The sequence below is a fragment of the Myotis nattereri genome, assembly GCF_964212035.1.
Source record: "Myotis nattereri genome assembly, chromosome: 8".
Taxonomy (NCBI): Eukaryota; Metazoa; Chordata; class Mammalia; order Chiroptera; family Vespertilionidae; genus Myotis; species Myotis nattereri.
This window is the reverse complement of record NC_138083.1, coordinates 71,848,828-71,861,338: the sequence shown is the minus strand read 5'-3', so window position 1 is coordinate 71,861,338 and position 12,511 is coordinate 71,848,828. Positions and strand designations below refer to the sequence as shown.

Sequence of the window (12,511 nt, the reverse complement as noted above, 5' to 3'; positions counted from 1 at the left end):
ATCTTCCTAATCATATAGCAGTGTCCCTTTTCAAACACTGTCATAAGCTGTCCATTATTTGAATGACATAACCAAAACTCCCCATCTGGCATTTGGGACACTTTGTGCCTGGCTTCGAGTCCACCTTTTGGAAGTCTGATCAAGGAGAAGAGAAGAAACAGCACATACAAGTTGTGCAAGTTTCGTGGCCCTAACCCATCCACTTTGGGAAGCAGTATGGGAAGAAAGAAAAAGAAAGTGGGTATTATTTTTGTTGATTGTAGTACCTTCATCCCATTATCAGTGCCTTGAAAATAGATTTATCTAAGCTGTTTTTACCTCACTGGCAATGATAAAATCATATCTAAGTGAGAATAACCCCCAAGAGACATATTCTAGTGCAAAAAATGTGGTTGCAATAAACTATTTAAGGTTATTTGTAAGTTAACAGGATTTTTTTTCTGTAGTAGAAAAATCCTGATAACATGAAAGAAGAACTTAAAATGCTCACCTCACAACAGAGTGTTTACTCACCCATTTTCCCTCCTGTGATACCTTCTCTATTTCTCCCAGTCAGAACACTGACATTTATGATCATATTTTCTGCATGACTTAACCCAGGGACCTCTTCTTTTAGGGCCCTGAAAACTATGCTGCAGCCCCACCTCAATGCATAAGGTCAAGGAGAGTCTGAACCTTCTGTCACCTCCTGGTTCTGGCATCCTTGCAGCTGCAGCTCACCTTCAACGCTACAGTGACTGACACCATCCTCATCTCTCCAGCTTTTCAGACCCAGGCTTGCCAGCAACTTGCATCCTGTAGTTTCAGTGTCTCCTGAGACAAGAACATTCTACTCCAGTCCCAAGTCGCAAGACCCCCCGCCCCCAGAGAGGACAGTTGCCTCAAACACCTTTAAGAGCAAAGCTTGCAGGAATTCCTCTGCAGGCTTTAGAGAGCCCCGCCTCTAGACAGTCATGCTTCCTCCAATTCTTGAACTAATGGTTTAGATGATCACTCCTGCTTCACTGAGAGAGATCATGGCCCTATCAGACCCATCCATCCATCACTGACACACCCTGTGGCCCCCTTTCTATATTTAGTGAAGATGTCTCCAGTCAAGGGCTGTATGCGTTTAGAATGCTGACATCAGATGATACAGTATACTGTAGCTCAAAATGGAAGGCTGCCTGACTTCGGAAGGGCACCTTTGGGCTCCTGTTCTCCCAGAAACAAACTTGTTTTAGTTCCAGTTCTCCCAGAATCAGGCTCTCAGCCAAGGTTTCAATGAAATGACGTGTTGCTAAGAAAGTGGACCCAGGAGAAACCAGTAAGGGAATAGGGAGAGGAGAGGGGAGGGAGCCAAGCAGGAATGTGATTTCGGGCAAAGATCCAGTCTCTCAGTCTGATCCTATTGGGAGCCCTGGAATATAAACTGTACCTCAGAGTTAATCTCATCTCAACCCAAGGGCATTTGGGCCTCCAGTGCCAATCAGTGAGTGGGTACGTACTCCACTGCAGAGACAGAAACTCCCAGGCACTCCCAGTTCATGTGGGGGGCAGAAGAGGTGGCTGTGGTAGTCTAATGGGGAACATTGGAAGAAGGTCAGGACGGAGAGCCATTCGCATCAAAGCACACAGAAGCTGCTGATCAGCACCCACAGAGTCCCCTACAGGGCACATGCGACTTGTGTAGGAGCAAAGATCCAGGTGTACAAGGTGGATTTCAACCTTTGTTTCCAGCCCCACTCAGCTGAGGCACATGGGATGTCCCATCGTTCACAGTGACGTTTCCACCACTGATTATTTTCTTGGATGATTCCACGTGTTCATTTGTAAACTTGTTTTACTTTTATACTTGTATACGAGCCACAGGTACAAAGAGTTATAAATATGTAAAATATAAAATATCTAAGAAATTATAAAATTAAAATAGTTCCAGTCCAGTGGGAGTCCTGCCGGGCAGCGCCCACATCCTTTAGTGGCTCCACTGGTCACTGTGCCCACCTTCACTTGCTGGCACTACAAGGTGTCCGTGGCTTACCTGTGCTCTTCTTACCAAGATTGTAACCAGGCATTTCTCCAAATAAGAAATTTAGAAGGAAATATCTGGATATTGAGTTAGCTCATGGCTACTGTGATTCCACTGTTCCTATGTCCATACATTGGACAGAAAAAAGCAACATGTTTTAAACATCAAAAATTTATACTGGCCGAAACCGGTTTGGCTCAGTGGATAGAGCGTCGGCCTGCGGACTGAGGGGTCCCAGGTTCGATTCCGGTCAAGGGCATGTACCTGGGCTGCGGGCACATCCCCAGTGGGAGATGTGCAGGAGGCGGCTGATCGATGTTTCTCTCCCATCGATGTTTCTAACTCTCTATCTCTCTCCTTTCCTCTCTGTAAAAAATCAATAAAATATATTTTAAAAAAAAATTTATACTGATTGTTCAGGCTGATATCGCCAATTCAAATCCAAAAACACAAAAGTCTTCCTCACCATCCCCATTCCACATTTGTTTTTCCTTTCTTCTTAAAAAAAATTTTTTTTTAAATTGATTTTAGAGAGAGCGGAAGGATAGGGAGAGAGAAACATCAATGTGAGAGAGAAACATTGATTGGCTGCCTCCTGAAATTCAGGCATGTGCCCTTACCAGGAATGGAACCAGTGGCCTCTCAGAGCATGGGGCAATGCTCAACTAACTGATCCACACTGGCCAGGGCTATTTTTCCTCTTCCCTACAGTGAGAACCCTCATTTCCAACATCAACATTTTCACTCATAAACTCTCTCACACAATACACACAAAATCGTCAGAACTAACTCATCAATGCCACAACCAACCTTAGTCCTCACGAGTAAAGTTTACAATTTCTGCCCTGCCCTGCTCTAGCTCCTTCCCAAACAACTCAGTCCCAACCCATTAGGCAGGGAGGAACAAGGCAGGTACCTGTATGTGAAGGGGGAAGCCCTGAGGGAGCGGAAGCCCACCCGGTGTCCCTGACACCTGTTCACATGATTTGCGAGGTCAAAACTAGTTTTAGAATAACATTAAGACATTCTCTGCCTTTTGCACATTCAATCTCTCACAAGGGTACTGTGGAGTTCTTGCATAGCCATAGGACTTCATGACCGCAAGGGGCTGAACTCTCTCCATTTACTTCAATCAAGCAACATAATGCCATAGTTTGAATGCAAAAACAGATAGAACCTAGCAGCCTTCTGAGTCCACTGGACGCTAGAGGTTAGCAAAAATGTAAAACAATGCTACACTTCTCACTAAATCACTAAATCAAATTAATTATTTTCATAAAAATATTTTATTGATGCTAACATGTAATGGGCTCACTACTATTATTTTCAATAAAATGATTTTTATTTAAAGTTTTGTTAAATGAATGAATATTTTAAAATATTTCTCAGTTGCGTTTTCTAATACGGTAAATTGATATCTAATATTAGGTATAACTCACGTAAATTAAACTCAAGATTTAAAAAATTTTGTTTGTATCCTTTGACTACCAATCAACCCCAGCAATCACCAATTTTCTTTCTGTTTCAATGAGTCCATTTCCTATAAGTTGGTTTTCCAGTATTATTGAGGTATAACTAACAAATAAAAATTATATATATTTAAGGTGTACAATGTGAGGCTTTGATATATGTATACATTGTGAAATGATTACTACAATCAAGCTAATTAACATACCCATCACCTCACATAGTAACCATTGTGTGTGGTAAGAATATTTAAGATTATTCTCTTAGCAATTTTCAAGTATAAAATGCAGTATTTACAGTTCTCCAGAACTTATTCATCCTGTACAACCCCTGGACCAACACCTCCCCATTTCCTCTACCCTCCAGCCTCTGACAATCACCATGCTCTAGTCTGCTTTTATGAATTGGACCATTTTAGACTCCACATATAAGAGAGATCATGCAGTATTTGTTTTTCTTTGTCTGACTTATTTCACTCAGTATAATGTCCTTCAGATTCATTCTTGTTACAAATGGCAGCTTTTCTGAATAATAACCCGTTGTTTCTTCATACCACACACTTTCAATTTCAACATGGACACAGGATTCAAGATCAATATACAAAAATCAATTATACTTTTATCATTAGCAAAGAAAAATCTGAAAATGAAATTAAGTAAGCACTTTCATTCACAACAGTATCAAAAAGAAGGGAGGGGGCAAAGGGGAGAGACCAACCAAAGGTCTTGTATGCATGCATATAAGCATAACCAATGGGCACAGACACCAGGGGGATGAGGGCATGAACGTGAGGGGGGAGGGGCAATGGGGGAATAGGGACACATATATAATACCTTAATCAATAAAGAAAAAAAAAGAATACTTAGAAATACATTTAAATAAAAGAATTGAAATATTTGTACAATGAAAAGTACAAAACATTGCTGAAAAAAATTGAAGACGATCTAAGTAAATGGAGATGTATTCCATGTTTATGGTTTGGAATAGTCAATTTTATGAAGATGGAAATTCTCAACAAATTTATCTATAGATTTTTAAAATTTTCTATTGAAATTATTGGGGTGATATTGATTAATAAAATTATATAGGTTTTAGGTGTACTATTCCTCTAATATACCTGTATATTGTATTGTGTGTTCACCACCCAAAGTCAAGTTTCTTTCTGCCACTATTTTTCCTTCTGTCACTATTTATCCCTCTCTTTACCCTCTTCGACCTCCCCCAGCCTTCCCTTTCCCTCTGGTAATCACCATACTGTTGTCTGTGTCTATAATTTTTTTTCTTTTTTGCTTATCCCTTCAACTTTTTCACCCAGTCTCCCAACCCCTCTCCCCTCTCTATCAGAAACCCAGAACACTTTTCTAAAAATGAACAAGCTGATACTAAAATGTACATGGAAATGCAAGGGTCCATAATAGAAAAAACAATTTAAAAATAAGAATAAAGTTGGAGGACTTACAGTTCCTAATTTCATAATGTATGCAAATCCATAGAGTAATAGATATAAAATAGACTTATAGATCAATTAAAGAGAATTGAGAGTCTAGAAAAAAACCACTATATTTATGATCAATTGATTCTTGACAAGATGCCAAGACAATTTCGTGGTCGAAGAATAACCTTTTAAGCAAATGATGCTGGGTCAATTAAACTCATATGAAAAAAAAATCTAAATTTAAATTCACACTACATAAGAACTAACAGATCTTTTTTTTTAATATTTTATTGATTTTTTACAGAGAGGGAGGGAGAGAGATAGAGAGTTAGAAACATCGATGGGAGAGAAACATCGATCAGCTGCCTCCTGCACATCTCCTACTGGGGATGTGCCGCAACCCAGGTACATGCCCTTGACCGGAATCGAACCCGGGACCCTTCAGTCCGCAGGCCGACGCTCTATCCACTGAGCCAAACCGGTTTCGGCCTAACAGATCTAATAGATAATAATATAACAAAACCAATAGATCATGGTCCTAAATAAGATAAGCTATAAAACTTCTAGGAGAAAATCTTCATGACCTTTGATTTAAAAAGGAGTATGTTGATATAACACCAAAATCATGAGCCATTAATGGGAGAAAAACACATAAATTGGATGTCATTAGACTTTTAAAAAAATTATGCTTCAAAACACACCATAAAAAGACAAGCTACACACTGAGAGAAAATATTTGCAAATCATGTGTATAGGACTCACATCCAGTATATGTCATTACAATTTAATAATAATAAGACAAACAAATCAATTAAAAATGGGCAAAATATTTGACTAGACATTTCTAAATATGAAATACAAGTGACCAACAAACTCATGAAAAGATGGTCAACCTCATTAGTCATTAGGGAAAAGTAAATTAAAACCACAATGAGAAACCACCACGCACATTCACTAGAATAGCTTATCAGTAAAAAGACAGACAATAGCAAGTGTTGACAAAGATTTGAGAAAACTGGGACCCTCCGGGGAGAAAAAATGGTTCAATCGCTTTGGAAAATAATCTAGTAGTTCCTTGACAAGGTAATCAAAAAGCTACCTTTCACCCAGCTCTTGCTATCCTAGGTTTCTACCCAAGAGAAATGAAAAAAATAGGCCTACACAAAACCTTGTATACACATGATAATAGCAGAATTATTCATGATAGCCAACATATTTAAACAATCTATATGTCCATCAACTGGTGAAAAAGTAAGCAGTATGTGGTACATCCATATAATGAAATATTCTTCAGCAACAAAAGAAACAAAGTACTGATACATTCTACATGGATGGAGCTCAAAAACATTATGCTAAATGAGAGAAGCCAGGCACAAAAGACTATCTATTGTATGATTTCATTCAGATGAAATGTCAAGAAAAGGCACTCTCATAGAGGCAGAAGCCTGATTAGCGATGCCCAGGACGGAAGGTGGGAGCAGGCGCCCACTGCACAGGGTGTTTTATGGTGTGATGAAATGTACTAAAGTGGAATCGTGGTGATTATAGCACAACCCCATACATTTACTGAAAATTATGGAACTGTACACTTAAAATAGGTGAACTTTATGGTATGAAAATTATATCTCAATAAAGCTGTTAAAGAAATGAAGGAAATGGACTGAATAATCTTGGATGTTCTTTCTCCCTTCGAAAGTCTGTGCCTTAGCATTCAACAGTGCACGTATTTTTATGCAAAAATGCTATAATAAACCTTTGGCATTATTGCACCAGAGGGGCTAAGAAACAAGTGTGAGTTTTGTAATCCCCAACAGAACGTAGCTTTGAATTACATTCTTCACATTAAAGGTCACTGGGAACTACGGAGCAGAAATTTACAATGGTATGTCTTAGTTAGTCAACCTTTTTTCCAAAGCTCTGGGAATTCCTGATTTTATTCACTATTTGCCTAGTCGCAATAGCTCTTAGAGGAGGCAAGGAAGTGGGAAGAGGTATGCATTTGCAATTTAATTTAGTCAGAATCTGTGCGTGTGCTTATTTCCTTGGCCTCTGACTAGCTGCGTGGCTTACTGACCCCTCTCTCAGCCTTTCATGTACTTATTCATTTATTCATCAGATATATTGAGTGATTATAGTGGAGCAGGTGCAAATTTGAATGGCACATGGCCCCTGACCCCAGGAGCTCAGAACTGAGGTGGGAAAGATGCATACTAACTGGATTCCACAATCCAGTGAGATGAGGGCAGGAAAAGGAACTCGGCTGCGGAAGCATTCTGAGAAGAGGGTGAGGACTAAATGAGATAATGTGTCTTAAAAGAGTGAAGTCTCCATAAAAGTTGGCTGGAGACCACAGCGTTGCTGCATGCATTATTATCACTGTGTTATCGAATTAGACAACAGAGACTTGCCTTGTTTTCCATTTGGACCCTTCTTTGATTGAATTGCACTTGATGCATTTAACAAAAGTGGATTTTGAGTAGAAATTTAGAGGGAGAAATTTATATTGTGTAAAGGAACCATAACAATTCAACTGAAGAGTTCAAATTAAGTTTTACTTATTTGCGAATGAAAGCTAAAAAAAAAACCCCCTGTAAGGAAAAACCAGACTTCTGATGATGGCCAGAGCTTCATCTCTTCTTTTTCAATATTTATTTATTTTTATTTTATTTTATTTTATTTTCCCGTCACCATTTATCCCTCTATGCCCTTTTCCATCTCCACCGCCGCCCCCCACCCCACCACAATCACCACACTGTTGTCCATATCTATGAGTTCTCTCTCTTTTTTTTCTTTTTTGCTCAATTCCTCCATCCACTCCCCAACAGCCCTCCCTCCTGAGCTGTCTGCTTTCTATCTATGAATCTGTCTCTATTTTGCTTGGTAGTTCAGTTTGTTCATTCAATTCCACATATGAGTGAAAAAAGAAATGTAACTGGCTTTAATTGAACTTGTCCTTTGCTTGAGATGTATTTTAAATCAAAATGCAGAAGACCTGGCTATTGCCCTCACATACTTCCTCTCTACCATGGGTCCTCTCTCGTTCACAGTAATGTACACAAGCAACTCATAGTGGCTCTAATTTCAATGTATAGCCTGAATCTGACCACTATCATCTCCATAGCTAACAGCCTGGCCCAAACTCCTCCCACTGGTCTCCCTGCTTCCACTCTTGCTCCCAACAATCTATTCTCAAAACAGTGGCTAGGGTGACCCTTCAAAAACATGACTGAGGGCTTGACACGCCTGTGCTCAAAGCCCTCCTATGGCTCCCACTTTACTTCGAGTAAAAGGCAACATCTTTACAATGTCTCTGAGGCCCTTTCTTATGAATTATCCGACTTCACCTCCTACCATTCTTCTCTAGGCACAGGGTCTCTTTGCTGGTCCTTGGCCACTCCAGACATGCTCCCATCTGAAGGCCTTTGCATTTGCTACCCTCTGTGCCTGGGGTGCTGTCCTTTAGACACACACAGCCTTTGGAGGGCTTGCTTCTTCGTCTCTGCCAGCGATGTCTTACCTGACCACCCTGCTTAAAATAGCAACCCCAACCCTGACACCACCATAGCCGATTACACTTCCCTGCTTTAGTTTTCTCCATATCATTTATCATCATCACTCACACTGTGTGTGTGTGTGTGCGTGTGTGTGGGTGTGTGTGTGGGGGGGGGGGGTGGTGTGTGTACATGCGCCTAAGAGGTTAAGTCATTTTAAAAGAGAACTGTAAGCACTGCAAATGTCAACCTTCCTTCAGGAAACAGCAACTGGATAGATAGACAGATATGAGGCCCGTTAGTTGATCTTTGGAGAGATGACCTTGATTTGGTGACCTTTTCTAAAGCCAACAGTGAACTGAAAAACAAGGTTGAGGTTTTAGTTCTGTCTCTACCACTCACTGGCTCCGTCTGACATGCTGAGCAAGTCACTTCACCTCCAGAACCTGCTTCTAAAATGGGATCTTCTGGCCACTGCGATAAGACACAAAACAGAAGAGAGATACATTTTAGAAAGGAAAGCAATTAATCATCATTCGTAGATAATATGGCCATGACCTATCGAAGAGAATCAACTGAAAGACTTTTGAAATTAATAAAAGAATTCAGTAAAGTGGTTTGAAAGAAGATAGAGATAAATAAACTGTACGCATGAAAAACAAGCTGGAGGATGTAAGGGGAAAATCTTGCTAGAAGAGAGTCCTTTAAAACAGCAGGGAACACAAATGAGAAATGTACAGGGCTGACACGGGAAGAAAAAGGCCGTTTCTGCCAAGCGGGCTTGGCAGAGTGGGTGTTAAATAATTGTGTGGAACGAAAGATGAATAAATGAACAAAATGCCGAAGTCCTGGGTGAAAGCATCACATGTTGTAAAGATGTCTGTTCTTGCCAAATCGATGTGTTTTCTTTGGGGGAAAAAGCAAACTGTATAAAATATGAGGCCGGTTAGGTGACATTTGGGAACCCTAAAGATGTGAATGACTTTAATTTAGAAATTCCAATAACTTCAATGAGATTTTCATATGTTTGTTTAAAATAGAAAATATAGCTAAGAAATGTTTTTAAACAAACAAAAAATGAGAGTTAAAAACCACTCCTGGATATTAAAGCATATTATGAAGTTAAAATAATTACACTATGGGTACTGTGGTATGATTTAAAAAAACACACACAAATAAGTGTGTGTGTGTGTGTGTGTGTGAATTTTACATATAGAAATAGAAACAACACAAATCAATGGAAAAAAGAAAAAATTATAAAAAAATAATCCTGGGTTGAATTTTTTAAAGCCTTATAGGAAACTGGAAATCTGAATATAAGCTATATGTGAGATGCTAGTTTATACCAATTCTACATTTCTTGAGTGTGTTGACTGCATTGTGGCTGTGTAGGAGATTGACCTTTTTCTCAGGAGATACAAACTAGAAGTCTTAAAGTGCCATGATTACTACAACTAACCTAGCAACCATTTGAGAGAGAGGAAAAAAGAGAGCAAGTAAATATGACAAAAATGTTTACAACTGGTGAATCTGAGGGAACAGTGTGTGCATGTTTATTGTACTATTCTTGCAACTTCCTGTAGGTTTACAATTTTAAAAAATCTTGAATGGAAAAACACATTTTAAGCTTTAACAATAGAACAACTTACAAAAAAAATAAAAAAAATGTGTCTGTGTATAAATTTGAAATGTCTAAATACAAGAATAAAAAACACAACAACAAATTAGAAAAGCTACTCCTCCCAGATGATATGACAGAGAGGAATCAATATTTTGATATTTGGTATGGAGGATAAAAATAACAAGGGGCCTACATCAAAATCAATAGTGTCTCTGTGCAAGTAAAACTATACACTATGTCTTCTCTGTATAATGAGATAGAATAGAACAAGGAATTATTAAACCAAAATTCTAAACAAATAAAAACGCCCAACTGGGAAAATAAGAACCTTCGTAAGTAACTCTCATGTCAAATAGGAAATCAAACCACAATTTCATACTCTTTAGAAACTATTTTGATGAGAACAATGATGTGTAATGCTTACGGGGTAGGACCAAACCTGTTTACAGAATCTGAGAAGTCTTTGTTATTAGACAAAAAGGATGACAATAAATTAATTAAGCATTCCATAAAATGAAAATCAGAGTAAACAACACTGGAGCCAGATGGCTTTTCCAATGAGTTCTTTCAATCTTTCAACAATTGATAATTCCCATGTTATATAAATAATTACATAAGACAGAAAAAGAGAAAAGGCATCTCCAATTGTTGCAATTTGTTCCTCTAATACACCATGACATTGGTTCCCCATAAGCAGGTCATTTTCCTTAGGAACCGAGAGATTTAAGTATAGAAAATCTGGGAAAATAGCACATAAATAAGTGCAAGTAAAAAACAATATGCTTATAGAAATAGATGATTATATAAGCATGTATTTGATAAAATTTAACACCTGTTTCTGATTTTTAAAAAAATATTTTTAAATTTATTTCAGAGAGAGGAAGGGAGAGGGAGAGAGAGACAGAAACATTAATGATGAGAGAGAATCATTGACTGGCTGCCTCCTACACGCTCTCTACTGGAGATCACTCACCCACTGAGCCACTCCTAGCTGGGCCTGTTTCTGATTTTTGTTTTTGTTGTGTTAATTCTCACCTGAAGATATTTCTCCATTGATTTTTTAGGAAGAGTGGAATAGAGGGGAAAGACAGAGAGAAATATCGATGTGAGAGAAACACAATGATTGGCTGCCTCCTGCATGCACCCAACCAGGGCTGGGGCCAGGGAGGAGCCTGCAACTGAGGTACGTGCCCTTGACAAGAATAGAATTTGGGACCCTTTGGTTCACAGGCTGATGCTCTATCCACTGAGCCAAATTGGCTAGGGCAGACATTAAGAGTCATGAAGATAAGTGGAAGAATTGAGATATTTTTCCTTATCATGTTTTAAAACACCTATTTCAAACCCACAAGCAACATCACACATGGGGGACATTTACTAGAGGGCTTGTCTTTGAGGTTGGGAATAACACATGCTGGTCAACTGTCAACATTATTTGGCAACATTGCTCAGAAAACTCTACCACACACAACAAAAAATACAACCAAAATAAGAGCTATAGCAATGGAAAATGAGGACGCAAAATTATCATTATTTGCAGATGATGTGATTGTTAGACTGGTAAACTAAGATAATAAAATTTAATGAAAGAAACTCACAAGAGGTTCTAGTAGATTGAATAGGCACAACATGTGCGCGCACACACACACACAGTTTCCCTAAAAAACAGCAAAATCCACTTAGTAAATATAATGGGAAAAAGATAGCACAGCTTAATATTAGCAAGAAACCATTTTAACAAGGTAGCAATGGATATCATTTACATGAAAAAAATCTGTGTACTTTTCCTGAAAAATAGTAGACTTGAACAAATAGGTTCGCTCTCTTTCAGTGTGATTTTCTAAGTTCATGTTAAATACTGCCATTTCAATTGATCAAGAATCCAGCAAATAGCTTGACTAGCATGATTGAGTGTTGACCTATGAACCAGGAGGTCACAGTTCGATTCCTGGTCAGGGCACATGCCCGGGTTGTAGGCTTGACCCCAGTGTGGGGAATGCAGGAGGCAGCTGATCAATGATTCTTTCATTACTGATGTTTCTATCTCTCTCTCCCTCTCCCTTCCTCTCTTAAATATATATATATATATATATATATATATATATATATATATATACACACACACACACACACACACACACACACACACACACATACTAGAGGCCCGGTGCACAAAAATTTGTGCACTCATGGCGGGGGGAGGGAATCCCTCAGCCCAACCTGTGCCCTCTCGCAGTCTGGGACCCCTCGGGGGATGACCACCTTCTGGCTTAGGCCAGCTCCCCGGGGGATTGGGCCTAAGCTGGCAATCAGACATCCCTCTGGCAGCCCCGCAGCCCTCAGGGGATGTCCACTTGCCAGCGGGGAGCAGGCCTAAGCTGCAATCGGACATCCTTAGCGCTGCTTAGGAGGCATGAGAGGCTCCCACCACGACCGCTGTACTGGCAGCCATTAACCTGGCTTGTGGCTGAGCAGAGCTCCCCCATGTG

The 12,511-nt window shown here is 39.4% G+C and overlaps 1 protein-coding gene across 9 annotated transcripts in view; it reads right to left on the bottom strand.

The window, feature by feature from the left end:
- Window positions 1-12,511, bottom strand: part of PTPRT (protein tyrosine phosphatase receptor type T) — a 943,168-nt gene that overhangs the window by 201,724 nt on the left and 728,933 nt on the right. The window lies entirely within an intron of this gene.